At 47.1% G+C, this 22565-nt stretch overlaps 1 long non-coding RNA gene across 4 annotated transcripts in view; it reads right to left on the reverse strand.

Annotated features, from left to right (window-relative positions):
• Window positions 613-22565, reverse strand: part of LOC106509046 — a 29184-nt gene continuing 7231 nt past the window's right edge. The window contains exons 2-4 of one of the 4 annotated variants that reach the window (XR_001306261.2): window positions 12144-12765; window positions 11604-11908; window positions 613-3646 (exon numbers count right to left, since the gene is read on the reverse strand). This is a non-coding gene — a long non-coding RNA (uncharacterized LOC106509046). Of the gene's footprint in view, window positions 3647-9068; window positions 9434-9734; window positions 11909-12143; window positions 12766-22565 lie in introns of those variants that run through there. The other 3 variants (XR_002345831.1, XR_002345830.1, XR_002345828.1) reach the window with 3 other exon arrangements.

Below are 22565 nucleotides of genomic sequence, written 5' to 3' on the forward strand. Positions count from 1 at the left end.
TCCCCATCCTCGTCTCTAATCCCTGAAAGCCACGTCTAAAATGTTGTCATCTAGAAAATGTTCTTTATGTACATGGAATCCCAGATCATGGGGATCTACAGAAGCTGTGAGAGACACAGAAGGCTCCTTCCCGCAGAACACAGCCCTGCCCACCAACACCTGGATTCCAACCTCCCACCTCCGACTGGGAGGGATTGACCGGCTGGTGTTCTGTACTGTCCAGTTTGTTTTGATCACAAACAAAGTCCCAGGAAACAAATGCCATAGAGAGAAACTGCAAGTACATCAGCAGATGTAGATAGGATTGTTGTGTTTGCTCTCAGGAGCAAAAACTTGGGAACATTTCACATTCTCATTCATAGGAATGTGGATTAATAAATCATGATATAATAAAATAGAGGATTTCCTGCTATGGAGCAGTGGGTTAAGAATCCAACTGAAGCGGCTTGGGTTCCCGCAGAGGTGCAGGTTTGATCCCCATTCTTGCACAGTAGGTTAAAGGATCTGATGTGCCACAGCCATGGCAAAGTTCTTGGCAGCTGCAGCTCAGATTCAGTTCCTGGCCTGGGAACTTCCATATGCCATGGATGCAGCCATAAAAAAAAAAAAAAAAAAAAAAAAAACAGAAATAAAATTTCAAAAAAGAAAATAGAAGCAGTGAAGACGAAGACATTATAGCCACATACAAGAATACAGATGGGTTCCCATGGCAAATATTCAGGGAGTAAAACAAGCGTCAAAGATGTCATGAGCACGATGCTCTTTTCGCCAAGTTAGAGATCTTCCTGGAACACATATTTGTACATATATAGGATAATGTGATGTGATGTGATGTAAAGAGGAGCACAGGAAGAAGAAACAGGTCAGGCCAGCCAGGAGGCGGCAGGACCTTGGTCGGCAGGGAGGGACTCACACAGATACAGTCACTGCCAAGTTCAAGCATTCATTCATGTTCAGTGGTCGGCTTATAAGTGCTCACGATATTTTTACAAAGGCACAAGCTTATAAAAGCACCACACATGAATCCAGGATAATGATTCATTCAGTTTGGTGCACACAAATCCAGTAAGGAAAAAAATAACTATAAACACAACTGAGTCTCACTCCTGTGGGCAGAAGCGGGGAGAGACTAAGGTGCCTGCAACCTTTGGGAGTCCTGGCCTGGCCTCTGGGTTATTTCTCAGCTTTCACCTCCTGGAAAGCACAGTGATAGGTAAATGTGCTTCTCACCCTTGCTCATGTGTCGGCCAAGGGTGAGAGTGAGGTGGATGAGACTACGCGGAGCCAGGCTCTGCACAGATGAGTGTGAATCTCTCAGCAGAAAGCACAGCCCACATAATGTGCCCAGCAGTAGCACAGCCCTGTGCTGCCTCCAACATCTTCAGAAACGCAAAGCATGACCATTTAGGGGAGAAAAATTCTTGCCATCTTGCACAGCCCGCAAAGGTGAGCATTGCCATGTTTTTGTTTCACGTTTCTTTAGCAACCTGTGGGGCTGGGCTTTTTCCATTTGTTCACTGTCCTTTTCCATTTTTCTCCTGTGAATACTTGCTGAGATCTCTGTGCATTCTTCTGTTGGAGTAGACTCAGTGGGCTGCCTTCTTATTGATCTGGATGAGTATTTTAAATATTAATCAAGAGGACATCACTATAGTGATTCATCAGTAACTCGTTCAAAGCACTTCACCGTCTCTGATTGTGAACTTGGTGGAGCATCTCTCACTGCTGGAGGATGCTGGGCGGGGGCGTCCGTGCCCGGCAGGCTCTGGGTGCTGTGGGGCAAATGTGGGGGGAGGTCTTGACAAATGTCCCTTCTCACTGTCACTCTGCTCCAATCGCAACTTCTTCAGCACACAAAGAGCAATAAGACGTTGGCAGGGATTAACAAGCCACACATTATGCTTCAAGAATTATTTGACATTTCGACTGCCCTGCAGAGTGAAAGGCTCCCATTGTGTCCAGATCCACGTGCAGCACGAGCTCTCATGATGTTCTGGTTAGAAGCCCATTTCTCATTTCCATCTTTATATCAGAAGCATTTTCCTCTTGGAGTTTGAGGACAATGTTCCAGTTATACATCCAGAAAAGAACAATTTGTGCACTGGGTTCAAGTCAATGAATCATGAATCCTCCCAAGTCATAGTTAGTGCCTATAGAAAGATCCTGCAAAGGCGTCTTTGCCCACATGATGTTTAACTGGAGTCTCCACTTGTTAACAATCAAAGGAGGCCCAAGGTCAACAGGACAGGTGGGTCGACGGAGCACAGAGAAGAACAGGAGAGAAAGGCAAGGGCAGATGCTCGGGGTAGATGCTCGGCCTCCCTGGGGGTCAACACATGACCCCCTTTAAAGAGAAAGCCATGCATTTTCATTTCTACCCAAATCAGTCTATAACATCTTATTAAAGAGATATTTGGTTAAACCAAATAAAGAGATATTTGTTATTTTTCAAATAAACCCAAGGCGTGTTTATAGACAGGGAAGATATTGCACACTGTTGCTGCCATGGAGACAGGACCACATTTTTAAAAGGGGCACCCATTGGCTGCCAGGGACACCTGTTGGCTGCCAGGAATGGAATTAGTCACTATGGGCAGTTCCTTTTCCCCTCGGGTCAAAATAGCCTCTCCATCTCATGTCTCCTTCTTATATTGACTGTGTAATGGAACAAGACAGTAAAGAAAATGGTTTTCTCTGATTATTTGAATCCAGTCCCAAGAGACATGATCTCTCTGGAGAAGACCCCCAAGGGGTGGGTAGGGCTGAGGATGCCATGGAAGCAGGCAGTGGGGAGCCATTCTGCCAGTGCCGGGGTGCCAGCAGCGCAGAGGCACAGTAATCAGTATGCTGGGGGCGGACCTGGGAACGCAGCCGAACACGAACCTGAGAGTCTAAACAGCACCCAACCTGCCCTCAACAGGTCTATTGCTGCTGTTCAGACCCTCCAACTCCAGGAACGCCCAGCTCTCTGTGGCCACCACAAAATTGGGTTCCGCAGGTACCCATGTGTTCCAGCACCTTTCTGACTCTGGACCTATTTGTATACTTGTACATTTTATCTTATCTTCCAAGCAAGAGTAAACAAGAGCAGAGAGGATCTGAAACTGCCATCCACCCGAATCACTCTCGGGGGTTTGCAGGGCTCCCAAAGGGGTCTGGGGCACGTGCCTGTTTCTTCCTTCTTGTAAGACTCCTGCACTTTGGAGGCGGCTTCTGTTCTGGAGCTCAAAACAGGCACCTCACCTGCTCCTCTGCCTTTTGTGCCTCTGCTTTGTGCTCACACGTGAGCAGCTGAGATCCTCTGCTCTGTGTGGGAAGATCTGGTCCAGGTTCAAAGACCCCTGAAACATTGGTCTCAGTTGCACTCTGGCTCCATCACCAGGCCTTCTGTGGCCTGTGCTGTTGTTGCCCACGTCCTGTGTGACACAACACCTACCTGACTAGGGGGCGGTCTGGGATGCTCTGTCCCTGCCCCATGAGGCATCAGTGAGAGGAGGAACAGCATGGAGACAGGCATTTGGTACCAATGCCAATGGGTGGAAGACCAGGTGGACTCTGTGCAGGCAGCCGGGTGAGGCCATGCTGGAGGGCAAGGAGCTCTGGTTACAACCTCTTGATTCAAGCAGCTCATCTTCCCACAGGGACTCTAGAGTAAGGAAGAAACAGACCTTTCGCTTCATTCGGCTTTTAGTAGCATCAACAGATTGATGGCTAAAACACAATTTAGAACAAAATGGAAGGAAATGTAAATGCAAGAACGATCAGGTGCCTTTCAGGAATTCTTAACAACCACAGATCTCAGTTCTGCCTGCTTTCTTACAGCTAATGCTTGAAGGTGAACCCATTCAGCAAGCTCAGGGCTGTAGGAGAGAAAGTTTGTCTGCAGAGCATTTGCATGTCAGGAGCTCAAGGCCCCACTGCTGTCACTTCCACAGGAGAGAGTAACACTCCAGCTTCACTCCCTGGCAAACCTGCTCTGTTTGCCCAGCCAGTTTTCATTTGTTCACTCATTCATTCATCATTATGAATATTTCTTCCAGACCTTCCAGGTGCTGGCATGATTCCAGATGCCAAGATGAAGCAGCGAGCAAACAGGCACAGCCCAGCTATCAGGGAGCTTTCATTCTAATGGACAAGGACAGGGCAGAAGCAGCTGGAAATGCAAGTAAGGAAGGGAAGTACTGCATGGCAGTGAGGACTATGCAAAGAGTTAAAACAGAAGACAGGCAAGCACTGAAATCTGAGTAAAAAGGATTTACCAGTGTTGCAAAAAGCAGGGGGACTGAAAGCCTTACAACTGTCAAGATATGTTCTGATGTCAACACCACTAGAGTGACGGGATATTCAATGCGGTCCCTGTCAGAATCCCAACAGATTCTTAGCTATGAAACCAAAAGCATCAGCAACAAAAGAAAACAACATATAAACTGGACCCAGCCAAAATTAAAACATTTGTGCATCAAAGGACAATACCAAGGAAATGAGAAACCAACCTAGAGAATGGGAGAAGTATGTGCAAGTCACATATCTGATAAGGATCTAATATTTGACTATTTGGTATATTAACGAAGCCCAGGTAGAAAACTTTCTGTAACTTCTATAACCTGAGATCTGACTGCATTTTCTCTCTTTAAAAAAGCCTGTGTTCTTTTCTTTTTTTTTTTTTTTTTCTTCTTTTTTTTTCTTTTTTAGGGCTGTGCCTGTGGCATATGGAAGTTCTCAGGCTAGGGACTGAATTGGAGCTATAGCTGCCAGCCTACACCAAAGCTACAGCAACGCAGGATCTGAGCTGTGTCTGTGATCTACACCACAGCTCATGGCAACACCAGATCCTTAACCCACTGAGAGAGGCCAGGGATCAAACCCACAATCCCCGTGGAAACTAGTTGGGTTCCTTACTGCTGAGCCATGACAGGAACTCCCCAAAGTCTGTATCGTTTTTCATAGAAAATAATTTAAAAGAGCAATAGATCACAACAAAGTCCAAAGATGATAAGCATGTGAGTTACAGAAGCTTAAGCCAACAGGGATCTCAGAGGTGATCCAGCCCAGCCTCCCACCGTGCAGGTGGGGCCACAGATCCGCAATGTGTGTGTCAACAAAGATGCCGCTGCTTAGCTGCACAGACGGAGGGCCTGTGAGCAGGCTGCGTCCCTGGGGGCCTCCACGTTGCGGGGCCATCAGGTGCCCCACTTGGGATCCTCTGCAGTCCTGCATCCTCCTTCGTCTGCCCTAGAGGAAGTCAAGCATGGTGGTCCCCTGCCTTTCCGCCTGGGGCTGTCACTAGGGTCCTCTGGGGGCCAAAAGCCACCCTGCTGGGCTTGGGGCCTTGCTCCACTGCTTTCTAGGGTGACCTCAAGCAAGCTGCGGAGCTCGTTTTCAGTGATCACATCTGATAACAAGCGGGTGGGTTTGGGCTTGAAGCCTGAATGAGCTTGTCCCTGCCTTCACCCTCCCCCATCTCCCGCCCCGAAAACAGCCTGCTGACACCCCTGACAATGAGGGACCCTGATCAGGCATGGCACCAGGAGCCAGGAGGACACAGCAGGCAGCTCCCACCGGGCTGCCCACCTCCTCCACCCTCATCACCTCACCTCAGGAAGTTGGGTTTCCAGCTCCCGGCTGCAGTTTTCCTCCACAGCCAGTTTCAGACACACTGACACCTTAAGTTTGTTTGCCGACACGTCAGGTAGCAGAACTTTGTACAAGCCTGCGTGTGTGTATGTGTGTGTATGCACATGTGTGACGGGTGAAAGGAAGACGTGGGGGGTGATGTGATGCTGCGCTTTGGTTTCTAGAACGTGAGTATTTTTTCTTCTTTCTCTAAAGAGCAGAACTTTGAAACTCAATTATTGAACTCTGAAAGAGCCCCCATGGCATTTTAACTGTATAAAATTAGTCATCATGACATTAAATCCTGATTTGGGAACCTTTCAGAGGAAACCACTGTGTTCCCTCGGAACAGCCGGAATAATAAGGCCACCTTGCAGATGATTGCAGTGACCCACGCTTATGTCATTCGCAAGCCAGGCTTACTTTGCATCCCATCTCAGCGCGATTCCTGCTGGAGCATTTCACGGGGAAGAAGGGGAAAAAAAAAAAAAGGAGACTGCGATATTGTCAGAAACAGAACTACTGTCAGAAGCAATGGTCTCCGCAGGTCACATGTTGCGTGTGGTTCAAGTTTTTTGGCTTTCTCTGAGCGCAAACATGGAGAGAGTGAGTTAGAGAAACCTCTCTGTATATGTCAGCCCCCATCTGTAATGCAAAATATATTTCTCAATGCTGTTTATTATCTTATTTCTTACTTTTTTCAAAAAATGGAAGGAGAATGAAGGTTAACTTAAGAGAGGCTTCAATGTTTCATTTCTCTGTTTAGGGGGGGAAAACCAAAAGCAAATGTTTTCCTTCCTGGCCTCTGCCCTCTTTTCTTTCCCATTTTGTTTTCTTTTCTTTTGAAATGTCTCCTCCCCCAACCCCATTCTCCCCAGGGCCTCTGTCAACATGCAAAACACATGATGCTTTGGCAGCCTCCTCCTCAAGTCCTACCAAAATGACCATAAAGGGGAAAAAGTTATAAACTCATGAGAACAAAGCAAACAGAAACAATAAAGTGATGATACAGCTGGGAGATGGAAAGTAAGTGAATGAAGGTCCTTGTCTTGATAAGTGGAAAAAATTTCAACATCGGCTGCTGAATGGGAAGCTGACAGGAAGCCCTTGGCGTGTGAAATCCTTAGTGTCTACCTCGGCAAGGATGTCAAAGGCTAACCCTGAAAACAGGCTGGTTCACAGGAACCCCCAGTCCTGCTCGTTCAACTTGTGGACCAACAACTCCTCACCCAATTCTTCCCCATCCCACCCCTCACGGAAGACCTGTGGGCTCTTCTCTGCAGAACCCAACTCCGAGCTCAGTCTCTGGCACCACCAAGGGCACGGACAAGGCCCTCTGCCAGGAGCTGGCCTGCTGCCCGCTCTTGTGAATAAAGTTTTACTGGAACACAGCCACACTCTTTTATGTTCATGTCCGCTATGGAGGGGACAGGCACTGTAGCGGTGTAATGGGGGTGCAGTAGTTGCAGCACAGACTCACAGGGCTTAACATACATGTTACCCCAGCCTTCAAAGGACATGTTGCCCGCTCCTGCCCTAGAGGGGGCACCACACGTCAGCCACAGAACTTCCACCAGCTTTAACTCTCCCTCTTCTTCTTTTTCTTCCTTTCTTTCTTTTCTTTCTTTCTTTTCTTTCCCTTTCTTTCTTTCTTTCTTTCTTTCTTTCTTTCTTTCTTTCTTTCTTTCTTTCTTTCTTTCTTTTTCTTTCTTTCTTTCCTTCTTTCCTTCTTCCTTCCTTCCTTCCTTTCTTTCTTCCTTTCTTTTTCTTTTTGTCTCTTGTCTTTTTTTTTTTGCTATTTCTTTGGGCCGCTCCCGCGGCATATGGAGGTTCCCAGGCTAGGGGTCCATTCGGAGCTGTAGCCACTGGCCTACACCAGAGCCACAGCAAAGCGGGATCCGAGCCTCGTCTGCAACCTGCATCACAGCTCATGGCAGCGCTGGATCGTTAACCCACTGAGCCAGGGCAGGGACCGAACCCGCAACCTCATGGTTCCTAGTCGGATTCGTTAACCACTGCGCCACGACGGGAATTCCTCTCTTGTCTTTTTAAGGTAGCACCTGTGGCACATAAAAGTTCCTAGACTAGGGGTCAAATCAGAGCTGTAGCTGCCAGCCTACACCACAGCCACAGCAACGTGGGATCCAAGTCGCTTCTGCAACCTGCACCACAACTCACGGCAACACTGGATCCTTAACCCACTGAGCAAGGCCAGGGATCGAACCTGCATCCTCATGGATACCAGTTGAGTTTGTTAACCACTGAGCCATGAGGGTAGGAACTCCTAACCTACCCTCTTCTGATCATGTCCTCTTGTTAAACATGGACAACCAGAGACAGCCAGATGTTTTGGGAAATATTCCAGCATGAAAGGCAGAAACAAAACAGAGAGAAAAAAGAACCCTGAGGAGAGAAAAGACAGTGTAGGGAGCTGAAGAAAGTTTCAAGGCCTATTTCTTTAATCGGTGTCCTCGGTGGTGATAAAGACAGGGCCCAGGATTTCCCCAGAAGAAAGAGAAGGTGGAAAAAAACACCAGTGACTTTTAAAAAGTTCAGAGCTCAGAATGACATCGAACTTGTCAAAAGCAAAGTTAGATGCTAGAGAATGACTGACCAATGTCCTGACAATTCTCAAGAGAAACAATTTCAACTGATTGCCTTGGGCGTCTGGCTGGGGTGGAGGTGGGTGTGCTGCGGGCCCCAGGCTGAGCTTTGGGTGGGGGAGAGCACCTGCCATCTCCTGGTCCACAGGGAGTCCGGGGAGTCCATCAGCTGCGGGTGAGGAGGGGCCCGCAGAGGGGAACAGCTGGAAGCCCTAGGAAGGTCTCAGTTCTACACCCATGACCCTCCTTCTCCAGTCTCAGCTGGGGATCTCCTTTCTCTGATGGCACAGCTAAAGGCATTTGCTCTCCTGCCACCACTGAACTCACCCCAGAAGGACTGGTGTTGCTTGGTTTTACATTTGTATATTAACAATTAACATCTCTCTCTGAAGTAACATAACAACATCACCAAGTGGGGAGCTTGAGGATCGCTTTTCACAGGAATACAAAAATCTATTTCAAGTGCAAAAAAAAAAAAAAGTAAGAAAGAAAAAGGGAAGATCCTACCAGAACTCCAGAAGTACTTATGGCATAGCCACAGCAACGTGGGATCCAAGCAGCATCTGCAGTCTACACCACAGCTCACGGCAATGATCCTTAACCCACTGAGCAAGGCCAGGGATTGAACCCGCATTCCCATGGATCCTAGTTGGGTTCATTAACCACTGAGCCACGATGGCAACTCCTTTACTGATCTTTTTTTGAAATGAAGGAAGCTACAGGAATTTTATTTTTATTTCATTAAATTTACTTATTTTTAGCCACAATTAAGGCATGTGGAAGTCCCAGGACCAGGGGTCGAACCCCACACCATAGCAGAGACCCAACTGCTGCACCACAAGAGAACGCCCATAGTCAGGATTTTTAAATGACTACAGTAATGATAACTGCAGGATTGCCCTGAATTGCCCCCAACCTGCAGGGAAAAGGGACAGGAGGCCCCCTTTGCAGGATGGAGGAAAGGAGCAACCCGTCTGCCCTCTGTTCCTGAATGTGGAGAAACAACATAGGGCCAGCTTTGCACCCCCAGCTATGGGGGGTTGGGGACAGAAGTCAGACACAAGGCCACCAACGATCCCAGGACAGAGCTCCTGGCCCTCCAGCCTTCTCATTCCGCTGCTCTCAAGTGTCACCTGGGTATTGCTTGTCTGTTCTGTAACCATCTTTCACTTGACTTTGATTTTATTCTTGATGCTTCTCTGTATTTTCTAAATATTCTGAAATGAGAAGCATCTAATTTTCAGTTAGAAAAAAAATCAATGAATCAGCAGGCAAACAAGGCAACACAGAGGCAGTCAGCGAGCTGCCACCAACCTGTGCTGTCGCCCTCCTTCCCTGGGGCACGCCCATTTTCTAGCCCATAAAGTGACAAGAGGGCCCCCCAGTCCTGACCTCTGTGATCTGGGAGCAGCCCGTCTGTGCAGCCAGAGCAGAGGCATCTGCACCCAGGTCCCCAAAGGCCCCCCTCCCCCGCCGCAGTCTAAAGGCTCTGCCCCACCCTCTCCCTCGGGCCCAGGATTCTTGTGTGTTTCACACCTCATCTGCTGTCCCCAGAGAGCTCACAGATTCGAAAGCAACTGCTAACTAGTCATGCTAACTAGCCAGAGAGCAACTGTGTTGCTGATGGTGTGACCCCCTGCCGTTTTAAGGACAAGTTCATTCTGGAAAGAATGTCCAGGCCAAAGGATGTCACCATGAGGGTGGTGTCCTCATCCATGGGGTTGGCTGCCATTGGGTCACTTGGATGTCTCCAGGCAAGCAGTCCCTTGGATGCAGAACCTTCCACTAAGCAAGTCTTTTGTCCCTAAATATTTTCAATCCTACTTTTAAATCTGAAACGTGGAATGAAATTATTTTATCATTTCTGAGACTGTCGTTTGTGTTCATAAGGACCTGGAGAGAAACACCTAATTTATTCCATAGGTCATAACTGCTCACAATTCTCTGGGCATCTCCTCTCCTCTCCTCACTGACTGTGCCCAACCCTCCTACCTGGTCACATCACAGGCTCAGCGGGAAAAGCCTGTAGACTAAATTGAGCTACCTTAAGGTACCATAGTCCTTGATGTGGCTACATCAGTGGATCGTTAGTCACCGCTTTGCCTATAAATGGGCAGGACTGGAACTGCCCATTCCACTAGTAGGGCTTGAAGCAAACACTACAGGTGTGTGCTGGGAGGCTGGCTTTAAATATACTGAAGACAGTGGGACTAACTTCTGAAGGCTGTTGTCTGAGTAATCTCATCTGTAAATGAGATTTTCAGGCAGGTAGTTCAGTGAGATGGTGAGCTCCCTGTCGTGCACCGGCATCCCAGCCCTAGTAGGACTAGAACCAGCCTCTGGGGTAGGTCTCCCCCTGTGGGTTAAGCTAATTCAGCGGTACTCATCAGCAGGCAATGTTTTGTATTTATTTAGGGATTGGTTTTCACATGAAGTTAAACCTTTTTCCAAATACAAAAGATGAATACCTGTTTAAAGAATTGTTTAAACTTATAACAAAATACACAGCAATATCTGGAAATGAACTAGGTTAGCAAACATTTCTAGTGTTTGTATTGTCAATAGCATTTTTATATGGAGAAGAAATAGCATCTATGAAACGCTGTGTTGTGATGAACTGATCACGGAGCATGATACCGCAGGTGTGGTCCTTGGAGAATGTAACAGAGACATCACCCTGTGTTTGGACCCCAGCCGTGGCCACAGCTGACCCCATGGAGGGACCCAGGCCATCAGCACTCTCATCCCACGTTGCTGCCGAGTTACTTGTACCTGCATCAGTACTGGGATCTCAGTGGAGGAAACACGTTACAAGGACTATGATCCCTTTCAGGACAGTTTGTTCCTCTTAGGAGTTAAAAATCCCTCATGAAGGTTCGGATCTGACAAGCTGAGCTCCACAAACCCCGAGAGAGGGTTTTATTGACAACTTGGCTTGGCCAATGCTTCCCTGCACCCCTGAGAGGCAGGACGAGGTCGAATGGCTGGTGTGAGACCCACAGGCTGATGGCTGGGGACAGAAAGAGGGAGGTCTAAGCTGAGGGATCTGGGACTCTGATACCAATGGAAGCAGCATCCTTGGAGAACTTGCTAGAACCCCACACCATACACCTGTGCTAATGCAATTAATAAAGAGGCTGGAGCGCCTGTGTACCATGGGGCCAACAAGGGTATGAGATGTAGGGATGATAGGTACCGCAGAGGGGCTGTGCCTCTCCATTGCGACAGGCCAGAGGGAAGGGCTCGCAGATGCTTGAGGCTCAAGACTGGGCCTACCCAGAGGGCCGGGGGTCCACACTTCTAATTTTGCCATCAGATGTGAAACATCCCCCTCAAATTTCATGGTGAAAAAATAAGCACTGGTTAGGGTGACAGCAGAAGCCTTACCTTGAGTTGTAAAGGTGATTGTTGCTCTGATCCCAGCCCTGTGTCCCACAGAAACGCTAACAGGACCAGATCCATGGTGAACCTTTCCAGAACCAGGGTTCCTGCAGACGCGTGCTGCGACAGATCGCCTCTCCAGACCCAGAAGCGGTTGTTTAAATGTTTCCAAATGTGATTTCCCATTTTAGATAAATTCCTTTCTAATGCTGAGCTGGTTGAAACACAAATGCTTCAAGGTTCTGTAAACAATGTATGCTTTTTGATCTTTCCTTCTTATAAATTAATATATTTCATTGAAGAAAATTCACCTGAGCAAAAAGAATAAATAAATAAGCCCTGTGGTCTCACTGGCCAGGAAGGTGTGTGTGTTACACATGCCTGGTTGAGCGCACAGAGACAGTGTTTTAAAATTCTGGTCTCACTGTGTACAACTGTCATCCTCTACTTTTGTGTTTACGCTTGATTATGAATATTTTAGTAGGTTTTCCCACCCTTTTAGAAACTAACAGAAATTTAACAAAATAATAAATGAATCATCATTACCCTTAGCTACTTGGAAGACATTCCAAACAAGGGTGCCAAGAGTTCCAATCTTTCTCTGAGCCGTTAAAGTTGGTGCCCAGTTATCCCAGACCCAGCAGAAGGACACGGTCACCTGGTTAAGGTCGCCTCCAGGGCACAGGTCACCACGCTGAGGGGAAGCATGTTTTGAGGCCTTGGGAGCGGCTGCTCCCCCTTCCCATCCCTCAGCGCTTCCGGATGGCCATGTCCCGCAAGTGTGTTTTCTGCACGGTGCTTGTGTTTGCTGTTCCGTTCACACACCTTCTTAGGCAGGCCTGCTGCCTGCTGCACCTACAGGGCCAACCGTATCCTTGCTCCAACAGACACATCGGCCATTCCTCCTCATCCTGAGGTCTTTTCCTTGGAAACTCTCATGAATGCTGCATCCACTCTGTGATCTCTGGCCACCTCTTGTGAAAATCACAGGCCAAGGACAAGAGTGGGCGCACAGATGCTCTGCCAACCCCACCCTCCGTGGACAGGGCACAACTTGGGTTCCCAGGTGACACTGAATTCTTCACCTCATTCTCAACATGAGGGTATCACCAGCAGTCCCCGGGCTCTACCCAGGGTCCTGGGCATCTGCAGGGGGAGCATCTGTGAGCTGCAGGAAGGAAAGGATGGGATGAGTTGTCACTGGTTGATGCTAAGAGGGCCTAAAACACAACACATTTTTAAATACGTTTTATTTTATTTAGTTAGTTATTTTTGTCTTTTTAGGGCCACGCCCACGGCATATGGAGGTTCCCAGGCTAGGGGTCTAATCAGAGCTGTTTTTGCTGGCCTACCCCATAGCCATAGCAACGTTAGATCCGAGCCACATCTGTGACCTACACCACAGCTCACAGCAACGCTGGATCCTTAACCCACTGAATGAGGCCATGGATCAAACCTGCAACCTTGTGGTTCCTCATCAGATTTGTTTCTGCTACACCACGTTGGGAACTCCAATACATGTTTTATTTTAAAACAAAACAAAACATGTTACTTTTTAACATTTTTTCCTTTTAGTCCAATCACATAAATTTATGCCCTCATTTTGGGTTGAGGAAGCAGAACCACATTTAAAGCCAGTCAAGATGATGTGTTGGCCAGGGTAGAGAAACAGAACCTACAGGATGTGTGTATGGGGAGAGATTTAAGGAATTGGCTCACATGATTGTGGAGGCCTGGCAGGTCCAAAATCTGTAGGGTGGGACAGCAGGCTAGGGACCCAGGGGAGCCATCAGGTGGCCAAATTTCTTCTTCTCAGAAGGTCAGTCTTTTCCTGTTAAGGGCCTCAACTAATTGGTGAGGCCTCCACATAATGGAGGGTAATCCAATTTACTCAAAGTCTGTTAAACATTGATTTAAATGAAAATCCCATCCAAAGAACATCCTCACGAACATATAGGATAATGTCTGACCACATAGCTGGGCACCATGGCCCAGCAAGGCTGACACATAAAATGAACTATCACAATATGCTTGAGAGCTTCTTAAATCATAACTTCTGTGCTTTTCAAAAAGTGGCCTCTAACCCAGTTTCCAGGGACATGCAGCTAAGCCCGAACACTGCGGGCGCACCTCAGGCCCCACCAGCCCTTCCCAAGAACCCTTGGAAACCTAATCTCTGGACCACCCTCATTCCCCATCTTTAGTTCTGCCTCAGAGAGACCATGGCAAACACTTTTATCACTTACTTTAATTTCTTTATGTAGTCACCTGATGGTTGACCATGCTTTATCAATTCCCTTTTAAATCTCTTAAAATGTGTCTCCCTCTTTCTATTCCTCTGCTCTTGCACCCATGTGGACCCTCAGCACCTGGGGTCTCTCCTGCTATGTACACTAATGTCCACTCTGCCTGCTCCAACATAACCTGCCCAGGACAGAGCTATCATCTAAAATATCCATGCGAACATGTCACTATCCTGTTGAACACCTTCCATTAGTTCAGAGCCTTCCAGCTCTGAACTTCTCAGCATTGTCCATACTCCAGTCTTTTCTTGCACATTCCAAATGTGTCTTACACCCCATTGTAGGTTCAGTTGTATCCCCCTAAAAAGACATGTTGGCACCCTAACTACCAGGACCTGAGGATGTGACTTATTTGGAGGGAGGGTCTTTAATAGGTCATCAAGTTTAAATGAGATCATCAGGGGGAGCCCTACTCCAACAGACTGGTGTTCTTACAGAAATGGGAAGTGTGGACAGGGAGAAAGACATCCACAGAGGGAAGATAAGGAAGAAGGCAGAGATCAGGGTCACCCATCTCTAAGCCAAGAGTCATCGGAGATGATCAGGAAACCACCAGTGGCTAAGATGCAAGACACAGACTGTCTTTCACAGCCTCAGAAGAAAATGGCCCTGCCAACACCTTAATCTTGTAATTCCAGCCACCAGGACCGGGAGAGAACAGACTTGTTGGGTAAGCACCTAGTCTGTGTTCTTGGTTACTGCAGCCACAGCAAAAGAAAACTCCCCATTCTGGCAGACTTTCCATTTCTCAAATGCCCGCACAGTGTCATGGCTCCAGGACAGTGATCATGTCACTTTCTGGGCTTGGACATCCTTTTCTTCCTTGACCTTCCAGCAAATCCCTACTCTTTCAGCCTCAATTCCCAGCCTGCAATTCTCTTGCAGGGCTGAGAACTTTAAGCTCTTTGCCCACCCGCCAATGTCAGGCTGACCTCTGCCAAGGCACAGAGGAGGTGGGCTGCTGGGTCAGATGTCCAGGCTGCTGTATCACCAGCAACCCAGCTGTGCTCTGCTGCTCCTCCCTTTCTCCAAATGGACAGTAAGTGGACTTGGCCCCTGCCAGTTCTGTCCCTCCATGTGTGCCTAAAGCTGCTGCCCGTCTTAACCACAGGACTCTGGCAAGATGACAAGACTTGGATTTCGATGCTCGTGGAAGGTGGGATCCTCATCTCCTCAAAGGGGCTACTGTGAGTGGCTAAGAACACAGATCTCAGAAGACCAAAACTGAATGCTAGAAAATGACAGCGTATCTGAAATTATGACTGTGTCAGAAATTACGGGCTATCCAGCCACAGTGCCCATAAGAAAGTTCAGCCTGGGATGCTGGCCTGGGAGCACCCCGTCCTAAGCAGCAGGAGGTGTGAGCAGCTGACTGCTCACTTTCTGTCCTGCCTGGTTTCTTCTGCAGCAGTTAAGAATGGTCCAGACTTACTACCACCGGAACAGAAACAAGACAGCAACAGTAATAGTTATTATTGTTCACATTAATTTTACAACTATTTGCAAGTTGCGTCAACCATAAAATGGTAATCACTTGATTAATATGAAGAAAAAGTTCCAAAGTAAAGAAAAAGACACTGACATTGTATTGAAAGGAAAGGGATCTGTCTTCCAAAGAGATGATTTTAAGTTTTGATGTTTAAGTACTGCTCTCTCACTTCAACTTGAAATGTCACAGGCTGTAAACGCTGCCAGTGGTTTGGCTCTGATGCCTTGAGAAGTTTGAGGACAGAACTTAGGCAGCGGGAAGAAAATGAAGGTGGTGAGTCAGTGGTGAGTCACTCTGTGCAGCTCCTTACACACCCTCAGGGCCAGCAGTCAACTGGCTTTTTCCACCCTGCTTCTTTTTTCCTAAGTGACCTTAGCATGAATCACGGCGGGTGGTCTGCATTCAGACAAAGGAACTCTTGGTCACAATGAACAAAACATTTCTTTAACTTCTCAAAAGACCCTTTAAAATATGTGGCAGGCATTTAATTTGGATGTTTGTTGGTTCCCAGCGGTGCCACTTTCCTCCTAGGGAGGTCTGCAACCCAGAAGGGATCAGGGAAGGGCTTGTGCCTCAGCTGAGGACGGGCAGGCAGAGTGCTCCAGCAACGTACTTGTGTACTGGGGGGACCTAAGCAAGAGGGCTGCACCTGCAGCCTCATACTCTGCTTGGGAGCCTTGTGTCCTAGGCTGGGCAGTGCTCTCCCAAATGCACACCCCCAGGACCTCAGCACACGACCTTACTTGGAAATAGGATCTCAGATACATCAAGTGAAGATGAGGCCCCTCTGGGCTAGGATAAGCCCTAATGCAAAGGCTGGTGTCCTCATATGCAGGGAATGTAGACAGACACACAGGGTCCGAGGGAAGGGGGAGGCAGAGACAGCAGTGATGTATCCGAAAGACAAGGACACTGAGGATGGCCCACAGCGCCCAGAAGCTGGAAGCAGCAGAAAGGACCCTCCCCAGAGACTCTGCAGAACCATGGCCCTGCTGCTGCCTTGTTTTGGGGCTTCAGCCATCAGAACTGAGAGGTTAAATGTTTGTTGTTTCATGCCACCAAGTCTGTGCAATTTGTTGCAACAGCTCTAGAAAATGAGTCCACGCTGTGACCTTTGTTCCAGAGGCCTCGAGGCCACTGGGTCTTTCTAAGAGGCTGATGGGGCAGGCACCTCACTTTGAGGGCTGCCTCACAGCAGCCTGGGGAGCCGCTGCCGGCCCGGGAACAGGTGGTCACACTGCTTCTGGCTCACAGCAAAATGGTTAATAAAGCACTAACTCAGGAGGAGCTCAAGGGACATCCAAAAAGGTTGTTTGCATCCATTTTAAAGATCAATATGATTTTTTTTTCCCTGAAGATTTGAGGGGTGTCACGAAACATGTTTCTACAATATTTTCTCAGTCTCTTTGCTGAAAACTCCATCTTGTCCTGCTTTACTTTATCCCATCTTCCTGCTTGAAAAACCGTCCCAGTGCTGGTGAATGACTTAAGCTTAAGAACAAAGACCTAAAGGCATAAGTTATTCATAGGGTCAGCTGAATGAAGACATAATGCATTGGTCTAGGTACGCGGACCTGTGCAGATAGGCACGCCATTTGCACAAGCATGATATGTCCTCTAAAGAATAAGAGGAAGATGAGCCTCATGGCCCCAAGGTGTTTATGAGGGGTCGTTAGCAGGATATGCATTAGCAAGGAGAATCAAGGTGCAAACCTAGGCACTCCGGGTTGCTGCAGATAGGCACACCATCTGCAGAAGCACAATGGTGATTCTCTAGAATGCTATGCATAGATAGCTGATGCCAAGCTTCCTCAATGCTAATGATTATTAAATGCCTAAAGGTCAGAATAAAAGCTTAATCAGCAACCAGCTATGTGACTTAAAATAACTTTAAGGAGTTCCCATCGTGGCGCATTGGTTGACGAATCCGGCTAGGAACCATGAGGTTGCGGGTTCGATCCCTGCCCTTGCTCAGTGGGCCGACGATCCAGCGTTGCTGTGAGCCATGGTGTAGGTTGCAGACGCGGCGCAGATCCCACGTTGCTGTGGCTCTGGTGTAGGCCGGCAGCTACAGCTCTGATTAGACCCCTAGCCTGGGAACCTCCATATGCTGTGGGAGCAGCCCAAGTAATGGCAAAAAGTCCTCTACTTAAAAGAGACACGTGCACCCGCATGTTCATTGCAGCCTATTCACAATAGCCAGGACATGGAAACAACCCAAATGTCCATCGACAGATGATTGGATTCAGAAGATGTGGTATATATACACAATGGAATACTATTCAGCCATAAAAAAGGATGACATAATGCCATTTGCAGCAACATGGATGGAACTAGAGAATCTCATCCTGAGTGAAATGAGCCAGAAAGACAAAGACAAATACCATATGATATCACTTATAACTGGAATCTAATATCCAGCACAAATGAACATCTCCTCAGAAAAGAAAATCATGGACTTGGAGAAGAGACTTGTGGCTGCCTGATGGGAGCTTGGGCTTATCAGACACAACTTAGAATAGATTTACAAGGAGATCCTTCTGAATAGCATTGAGAACTTTGTCTAGATACTCATGTTGCAACAGAAGAAAGGGTGGGGGAAAAATGTAATTGTAATGTATACATGTAAGGATAACCTGACCCCCTTGCTGTACAGTGGGAAAATAAAAAATATATATATAAAAAAAGAAAAGAAATGGCAAAAAGACAAAAAAAATAAATTAAATGAAATGAAAATAACTTTAAAAAGCCTATATCCTGCACCTACAACCCCGTCCTCACTTGACATAATCCTCAAGAGCACAATAAAAACAAGTGTGGTTTCTTGAGGGGGTGCCCTTTGTCCCTGAGACCTTGAGTCCCCCAGTTCCCACCTTTACTTAAGATAAATGTCTCTGTGTCTTGTTTCATGTTAACTTTTTTCCTTAAGTTTCACAGCACCCGTTCTTCAGCCCCATCCTGCTGAGCTGGTCTCGGCAGAGGGGGAAAGTGGAAGTGAACTTTACCAGATCTTCTCAACTGCAGCAGGGTAACTGGTCTTAGGACATTAAAAGATACTGAAGTCCCAGGTGCTGCCATCCATCCTGAGTGAGGCCAGGCACCCAGGGCTGCGAATACATCAGTGATGGAGGCTTCTGGAAGAACGTAATCCAACACATCCTGGTTCCTGGTAGAGATGAAGTGATTCCCTCTCAAAGTGAAGAAACACACAGCAGGCTTAGCGGAGGGTTCGGCCTCTCCTGTCAGAGAAGTGTTTCCTTTCAGAAGTGTTCCCTTGGCAGAAGGGTGTGGCAGGACTCACAAATGAGAAACCTGCAGGTCGAGGTCTTGGTAAAAAGTCAGCTCTGGGCTGAGAGTGAGTGACAACTGCACAGGGATGACTTTCAAATCCAAATACATGTAATGCTTTAGAGTAAACCCTCCAAACTGACCTCAGACCTTTATTTGCCTCCCAGACAGTTTCAACAAGAGCCACGCTGGATCTCGGGGATTAGTGTAGATTTCAACAAAACCCCAATGGCATACATGTTTGGATTGTGTAGTAAATTACCACTGGATGCAGCTTCAAGAAGAGAACATCCCAGAAGCACACCAATAGCCCTTCATGTGTCTTTTCCATAAACCACCTTGGCCTTCCTGATGGGTCCTCCAGTGGCCTGGGAGAAGTCACGTCACTCCTGCTCACAGTGAGAACTGAGGCTCAGGGGGCTGGTGACAGTAACTGTGCTGTCTGTTTGGCTTTTCGGTCCTCCCTCTACAGGCACCATCACACTCTTCTTCTTAAGGCTGAAGCTGCACACGGTGCCAGGGGGACACCCCTCACCTCTCTTTCCCTGCCTGGGACACAGATGGGAGCCGCTGGTGTGACTGCTCTTCTGCTGTCAACGGTGCCCCCACAAATGGCACTTTCCTTCACCTGAAAAGTGAAGGGGGATAAGAGCCATTTGGGTTCTCTCTGCTGTTTGCTGCTGTCTCAAGACAACTCTGCAGAACTGACTGGGGATGGACTCTCTTGCTGCCGCTGATTCTGACTCAAGTATCACTCATCAGAGGCACGTCGTGCACCTTGGGTGCAGCTCATCACCCTCACGGACTGGGCCATGAGACCACTGACCCTTCACCATACCCTTAACTCCCCTCAAAGCACAACCACTGCAGGGTTGAAGCCGCTCCTGTTAGCATGTTTCCACGACCTGCTTCTTTCACAGCTGCCTTTCTCTTCCCAATTTCACTGCTGTTGTGTTTTCTCCTCATTTAAAAGCATTCCAAAGAGGTTCTTTCTCCTCCCCCTCCCTACAAAGGCTTCGGCCCCACTTTCAGCACTTTTTATAGCTTGACCTACTCTCTTCTCAGAGGGCATTCCTGAGACTCCCCTCCCTAGACCCCCCAAGAAAACTACAGAGGAAACGGAAACCTTCCCACCCCTTCCAAGTACCCTTTGGGTAAAGGCACCACAGGCTTGGCCCCCACACTGGGGGTCCCAGTCACCTCAGCCTCCAGGCTCCTCTCTCTCAACCCACATCCTGCACCCTCCCAACCTTCCTGCCTGGACACATTCCCTCACACTCCTTTACAGCATCCTTCTCTTAAACAAACCCACTCCCACTTTCTGACTCAGTGGGGTCCTGGGTGATCCAGCAAACTGGCCCCCTTGGCCCCTCAGGATTTCTGATAAGGACTTTGGTAATGACCCCAGGCACTGGCTGCTAAGCCCTTTCTAGGCTCCATTATATGAGCTTACATCAAACATAAAAGGCCCAAATACACTAGTTAAAAGGCAGAGACCAACAGAGTGAATTAAATACTCATGACCCAACCACATGCAAGGGCATTATGCTGCTTAAAAGCACAATGTCAAAAATTCACATAATATGATCCCATTTACTTAACATTCCTTCAGTAACAATCATACAGAGATGGTGAACAGATTCCTGGCTGCCCGGGTTTAGAAGTAGTGTGGAGCAGGGACACAGGTATGACTCTAGAGGAAGAGTGAGAGGCCTCTATAAAGAGACAGACTGTATCTTGATTGACTGTGCTGGTGGTTACATGAAAACATACATGTGTGATAAAGTGGGTTAGAACTACACACACTGTACATGTTAGTTTGCTGGTGTTGACACTGTCCCATAGTTACATATGAAGTAACAACCTGAGAAAACAGTGATGGCCACACCTCTCTGTACCATCTTTTCAACTTTCATAAATCACATGGCTTAAAAATAAAAATCTTAAAAATGGTACAGAATTTTAAAAATTTATTTTATGTCTGCATCCAAGGCACATGGAAGTTCCTGGGCCGGGACTGAATCTGAGCCAAGTTGCACCAAATCTTTTAACCTACTGCACTGGGCCAGGGAGCAAATCTGTACCTTTGCAGTGACCCAAGCCGCTGCAGTCAGATTCTTAACCCGTGGTGCCACAGCAGGAACTCATGACACTACAGAATTTTATATATGGTATGAGTTCAAACACAGAAACAATTGTATCTGGATAGAAGATAAGAAATAAATGCATTTTTTAAACATAAACGTTGATGACACAGCCTCCCATTATGGCATCAACATTAGGGTATTACAATTTTCTGTGGCATCATTATTCAGCATAAATGGAATGTTTCCTTCTCATAAGATAAAACCTGGGAGTTGCCATTGTGGTGCAGCAGAAATGAACCCAACTAGTATCCATGAGGATGCAGGTTCAATCCCTGGCCTTGCTCAGTGGGTCAGCGATCAGGTGTTACCATGAGCTGTGGTGTAGGCCACAGACAAGGCTCGGATCCCATGTTGCTGTGTCTGTGGCCAGCAGCTGTAGCTCCAATTCAACCCCTAGCCTGGGAACCTCCATGTGCCACAGGTGTGGCCCTAAAAAGCAAAAAAAAAAAAAAAAAAAAAAAAAAAAAGATGAAACCTGGCAAGAAAATGTGAGTTACTAGTAAGCAGTGATGTTTATGTTTTATTTTGGTGTAATGCTTTTGTATTCCACTTCATAAACCAAAAACTTATCCTTATGGTAAGGCATGCTGTGGGGGCACCACTGGACTCGTACAGAAATACATTTCTTGTCTGGTACAGATCAGGTTCTGAAGAAGTGGTGTTGTAGTCAGATACAAAGTAGGTCAAATTTACCCAGCAGGTTAGAACTCCACAGGGTCAAGAAATACTTCAACTGAATTTGTTTCTTACAGGAAAAAGTATTACTAGTACATCTTGGGGGATGCGAAGTTTCAGATTTTCCAGGAGAAGTAGTTTTTTCCTTGAGCCACATAGTTCTTTTCTGGATTATATGATTAAGGGATGTACTGTATTACAGTTGACAATGTGGGCTCAGCCTAATTCTCAGGCCAGTGTCTTAATGGCATTCATACTAAGTATTGCTCGAATGCACTATTTTTTCCATACTGTTTTTTTCATAATTGTTACTTTCTTCTACTTTAGAAGAAGAATTTTTCATAATTGTTACTTTCTTCTACTTTAGAAGATGAGGGGACTAATCTAAGGGTTCCGTGATCCAACATTTGCAGGACAACTCCTCCCCATGCCAGCAAAGATGCTTGTAAGTTTTAATTCCAATTTTGCATGGAGGTCTGATTCTGGCTGTTACATATTTTCAGCAGCATGAGCAAGTAACCTAATTATTTTATCTACAAATAAACTACCAATACATTGAGCATCTAATCATTGGTCAACACCTGTTCTTCTGGCAAAACTTGTCCAGTGCACTTAACTCTTGGTCCACAGGTGTCTCAGCTACAGCATAGCCACAGCATTGGTCAGACCCAATTCTGCTCTGCAAATAAAACCTCTGAAATGCTACATTTTGAATTTTATAAAACCTCACAATAATGTTAACACTTCTATGTGGGATCACCCTCTGGAAGGTGCCAGCCATTTACTTTAAAGAGCTTTCCACTTAAATAAAAAACCTGTGAGTCATGGTCTTTCACCCTGAATCCTGGGGAGGCTATCTCATTCCTGCCCTACCTCTTGTGGTGCCTGAAGGCTAGCTTCCACCTCAAGCAACACATAGGAATGCTGTGGCTCACACTCACAACACAGCTTCCAATGCTGCAGGCACTGCACTTAAGGGCAAATAATTACCTCACTTAAGGTTCACAAAGTTTCTATGGAATAAGAACCATTTTACCCCTGACTTCTGACCCTTTCATGAAGCAAG

The sequence above is a fragment of the Sus scrofa genome, chromosome 1 (genome assembly GCF_000003025.6).
Source record: "Sus scrofa isolate TJ Tabasco breed Duroc chromosome 1, Sscrofa11.1, whole genome shotgun sequence".
NCBI lineage: Eukaryota > Metazoa > Chordata > Mammalia > Artiodactyla > Suidae > Sus > Sus scrofa.